Genomic DNA, 5970 nt, shown 5'->3' on the forward strand with positions numbered 1-5970 from the left:
GAAGGTGATTGTGAAAACTGAATACTCAAGGTTGCAAAAAAACTTCTAAATACTCAACTCACTCTATTTATAAGCAATGACAACCAAAAGGTCAAGACCTGCTATGGAAGTATGTTACGAGATCAACGTCCATATTTCTACTTGTGGATACATGCCAACTCGAGTGCACTCAAGCACTCTATAATTTGCGCCATACCCTAACTGGTCACATCACTTCATGTGCTATAAAAGGGTGACAAATCATTTCAATGATGGAACGACATTAAATACACATGTTCCTTATTATTTTTCCAAAAACTGGTCCAAGTGTTTCAGTTTCATCTCGCATCGGGTCAAAACATGGAGATTGGTCAATGACACTTAAGGCTTCCCCTGACTCATTTTAGTGTGCGGCAAAGCCTTAAGGAAATTTGTTATGGACTAGCCTAAGACTCAACGGACCAAGGCCCAATCCATCTCAAATCCATTATACTCGCCACAAAGTATATAATAGTTTATATGCTAAGAGCAAGGTACAGTCTATGATCTCCACTTTCATTATATGTATCTTAAATCTTGAAATTACTTGGGAGTTTGAGTGCTAACCATGCAGGTCCACCCCACGCCAGCTTAAAGGATATCAGAGTCACCTTTCAAGATCACCGATTATCCAACTATTATTTTCACTGGTTCCTTCGTGGAGCTAGAGCATCCATTTCTGGTTCCCGAATGGAAAAATCTAATTTTAAAGAAAAAAGAGTAATATTAATCTTTTTTTTAAGGATTTTGTTGTATTGTGATTCTTTCAACTTCGAAAATTAATTATATAACCGCGCATACAAGATATACGATTCATACAAATAAAATGTGTTATAAGTTTTATCATTAAATCTTGTTGTGAATTTAAAAGGTCCAACCACATCAATTATATATATATATATATATATATATATATATATATATATATATATATATATATATATATATATATATATATATATATATATATATATATAAGATAAAGAATAATAACAATAAAAAAAGTCTCAAGCAAAACTAATCCATTTAATAAGTTGTGTAAGTAAAACCATAATAACAAGAAAAATAAATAAAGTAAAGTGATAAGTACATACAAAATTTATTTATCAAGTTCACTCAAATCGATATACTCTTGATGAGAGAGTAACTATCTGATTCACTATACTTCATAAGAACATCTCATATTTTCTACACAACTCAATATATGAACCACAAAATCCAATGTGTTTAAAAGAATTTCTCAGTCCTCTTAAATATCCTCAAAGGTCTTTAATCCTTAAAATAATGAATTCCAATAATATCTCTCTTTGTCTCTCTAAGTTTATCTCACTAGGACTTCACTTATATCAATTTAGTTCCCAAAAAATGGCTAAGTGTCATTATAGGTGACAACGGAAACATAGTGTGTTTCTGGAAAAAAATGCGGGAACACACTGCTTTCCTTTAAGATGTATTGCATTTATGCTAAACACAAAGCATTTCCATGAATCTTCCAAAGGAATTTCGAAGTCAAACCCATAATTCTTCACATTGACTCTAAAATGATGATGATGTCAATTTACACATCAACTACCTCGTTGCTTTTTCTAAAGCTTGAACCACTCTTCAACAGACTTGACCAAGTCCAACCAGTACTTGAAATTTGATTTAAGCAATGATTGGGTGAAAACATCAGTTGGATTATCCTTCAAATCTACCTTTTTAACCACGTTTGCCTTCGAGTCGATCATGTCCCTTATAAAGTGCAAATGAATGTCAAGGTGTGTGTCGTCATTTCATGATACACTTGATGACTGGCTAAGTGAATGTCGCTTTGATTATCACAATGTATATTTACTTATTATTGAGTGATCCTTAACTCCTTAATAACGCCTTTGAACCATATGGCATCCTTAACCCCTTTAACGAGGACAATATATTTCACTTGAGTAATAGGTAATGCGACCACCAATTGCTTATTTGGATTCCAACTTATATTTGTTCTAAGCAACGTAAACACAAAACCTGAAAGATGTTTATCGCATAGTCTACATCCATAAATCTCTTCGAGTCATCTTCCTCTTAAGCTCCTTTTGTGTACTTCAACTTACCTTTAATGAACCATTCAAATATCTTATCACCCACTTCAAACCTTCCCAATAAGCTTGACCATGATTAACCATACACTGACTTATTATGCTAATTGCAAATGCTAAGTATGATTTACTACAAACTATATCGTACATGATGCTTCCAATCCCACTTGCATAGGGAGTACTTTCCACCATCTTATTTACTTATTTGATTTGAGGATATTGCATAACTTAAAGCTTTATGTGATGACTCAAAGGAGTGTCTAAGTTGTTAACATCTTGTAATTTAAACCACTCCACCATTTTCTTGAAGTAACCAAATTGAGATAAAAACAAATCACTACTTTTGCAATTTCTCATTATATTCATCCCAGGATCCTCTTAGTTTCACCATAATCTTTCATCTCAAATTCACCATTCAAAGTATCCTTGAGCTTAACGATTTATTTCTTGACTTTATCATTCATTTTCAATATGTAAACATGATTTTCATAATTACTTCTCACAAAACCATATTTAAGAAGAAATTCATAAAATCGGTGATACCACTACCTTGGGTTTTGTTTTAACCCATACAAATATTTTTTTCCAGGAAAATCACCTTAGGCTCGTTATCTACAAAACCTCTTCGTTGTTCCATGTAGATTGTCTCTTCAAGGTCCCCATGTAAGAACGTTGTTTGGACTTCCATCTTTTCTAACTAAAGATCATATCAATTCACAATTGTCATAAGCACCATTATAGAATAATATTTTACCACTAGTGAAAATATTTCATTGTAATCAATCTCATACACCTAAGTAAACCTTTTTTATATAAGTTTTCCCTTAAAACTTGGCTCTTCAATCAGGGGCGGAGCTAGAAAATTTAAGTAGTGGGGGAAATATTTATCTATAAATTTATAATTATTTAAAATTTTCTTATTTTTAAATTAAAAAAATAAACCAAGTGTTTGAAATAATTTATTAATTAGAATAACTAAATATATGAAATTTAGATGCAAAATATTATACATGTATCCTTTAAAAAAAATAAACTAGGTAAAAGAAAAAAAATAGAAAAATATATATATTATTAAATATATGTTTATCTAAAAATTAAATACATAAAAATAAAGAAACTAGGTTGAGATTTATGTGACTTTAATAGTTATTATATTGTATTTTCATATTGATATTAAAAAGAGGTTAAAGGTAGTGCACTGTCGGTGTAAAGAAATATTACACATACATCTAATCAGAATATTTTATATTGCCAAATCATAACAGTATTTTAAAAATAAAAGTATGATGTGGTGGGATACACGTCTCTCATTGGTTGACAGTGTAAAAATATTTTACACTGTCAATGCATATTCTTTTTCTCTATTAAAAACACATGTATAAATTAGGAATATAAATTAAAATAAAGTGGAGGCACATGCCTATACTTCCAGCAACATAGCTTTGTCCATGTCTTCAATCTTTGAAATACACTCATTGTTCTTGAAGAAACATTTGCATCAAACCACCATTTTTTCTTAGATAGTCTCACAAGCTCCCAAATATGGTTATTCATCAGGGAATACATTTAATAATTTACAACCTTCAACCATTTTTTTAATGTCTTTATTCTCGAATGCTTCCCTGGAGGTCTTCAGTTATGAATCTTGTAACCCTCAGACACATTAAAAGCATAAAAATTAATATCAACGGAACTGCATCCCTGAGGTGGTATAATATATCTCATAACTTTATCACGAGCCAACTAATAATCAAGAGTCGTTGTAGGTATAATATATCTCATAACTTTATCACGAGCCAACTAATAATCAAGAGTCCCTTCTAGTATTTGAAATGGGATATTCAACCTCCTATTTGTCTATAGTCTCACTAGTAGAAATATCCATCTTATATTGAGCATTCTCCGTCATAAATTATAATTCTTTCACTTCCACATCTTTGTAATTTATTCTCATCTGAGTCTTTTCATAAGTAAAATTCATGCTTATGATAAATTTTGATCCTTTAGGATCCATATTCAACATATTGTAACTCTTCACACCTTTAGGATAATCATGAAGAAACACTTTACATCTCTAACATCAAACTTGTCTTTTTTGATACACGAAAATGACAAAGCACATAGACCTTAAAATTATAGTAATATACTAGTTTCACACTCCATATCTCTGTATGTGTCTTGAAATTTATTCATGTGAATGGACATTTGTTGATTAAGTAAGATGTTGTATGAACAACTTCACCATAAAACCTCTTTAGTAACCTACCTCCCAAGAACATGAACCCAACCTCTAAAAAATGGTCATATTCGTTCTTTCAACTATGAAATTTTATTGAGGGGTTCCATCAATGATTCTATGACTTTTGATACTTTGTTTCCTATAAAACTCATTAAACTACATTGCAATAAACTTCATACCATTGTCATTTCTCAACACATTCAATTTAGTTTCCAATTAATTTTTTATAAAAGTATTTCGTTCCTTTAACTTTTCAAAGGTGTCACTTTTATTTTTTTAAAATTTATAAACATACTATTGTATAAAAACTATCAATAATAGTGAGAAAATAATAACTACCCTTATAAGTTTTCACCTTTGCCAAAACCCATAGATCCAAATGAAGTTACTTAAACGAACTATTAAAATTATGCATGTCACTCATAAACTTCACCTGTGTTGCTTTTCTAGTATGCAATTATCACAAAATTCTATTTTGTTCAATTTCTCAATTCTTAAAAAACCCTGTTTCCATAGCTCAATCAACCCTCTTTTAGTGTATGTGTGGTTTAACTGGTAGAATAATCAAAATAAATTCTAGAGGTGTAGAATTAATTTTGGAATAATTTTGAAATGTTTGATTCTTTTAAAGTAGAATTGATTCTACCTCCATAATTGATCTACATGAAGCTAAACAAATTTACTTTTAAGATTAAACGTGATTTTTATATTGAAGTTTTATGTTCAACTCACTTATGCATAAATGTATCTAAATATAAATTACTTTATTTTGAAGTCACTTTTATCTAAAGTCAATTTTACATAATTAATTAATTCATTATGTACCCCTAGATTGTGAGGCTATTTTTGATTAATAAATGTATTACTAAAATAACTTAACAATGTTTACATTTTGTTATTTATTTTTTCTATGTTGCATTATATAGGGGTGATCTTCTTTGTGTTGGTGTAAGCCCTAGAGGCCAATACTTTTGATACTTGTATCGAATTATTTATTAATAATAAAAGGCTTTTTCTTTATTATGTTTGTTTAATAAAGTCCCTAGAATAGCTAGTCTGTTTAATGTATCAAGTATGACTTAATCATGAGATCACATTAAACATAAGGACACTATTCTTAAAGTATTCATAGTCGAGCTTTAGTGTGAAGTGGGATAACATTAAAGCATTAAGACTATTATGTTTGTAGACTGATGATCACATATCATGGATCATGGATAAAGAGTTATCAAGTCTTAAACATAGGTATGAATATTAGGAGTAATATTTATACCGGATTGACCCGCTATGAGAATACTATATAGAAAGTTATGCAAAGTGTCATAAGTTATTCTCATGGTGATAATGGTGTATACCACTCTTCGACCTAAAACCACTATGGACCCTAGACGTAGAGTCGAATGCTTTATTGCTGATCAAACGTTGTCCGTAACTGGATAACCATAAAGACAGTTGATGGGTACTCCACGAAGCATGCTGAGGGACATGAGTGACGTAGATGGAATTTGCCCATCCTGCATAAAAGGATAAATGTCTATGGGCCCAATATTGAACTGGACAAGGATGACACGGTCTATGCCTTGTGTTCAATATAGACATAAGGGCAAAAGGATAATTATACACATAAGTATTATCACA

Source organism: Lathyrus oleraceus, chromosome 6, assembly GCF_024323335.1.
Source record: "Lathyrus oleraceus cultivar Zhongwan6 chromosome 6, CAAS_Psat_ZW6_1.0, whole genome shotgun sequence".
NCBI lineage: Eukaryota > Viridiplantae > Streptophyta > Magnoliopsida > Fabales > Fabaceae > Lathyrus > Lathyrus oleraceus.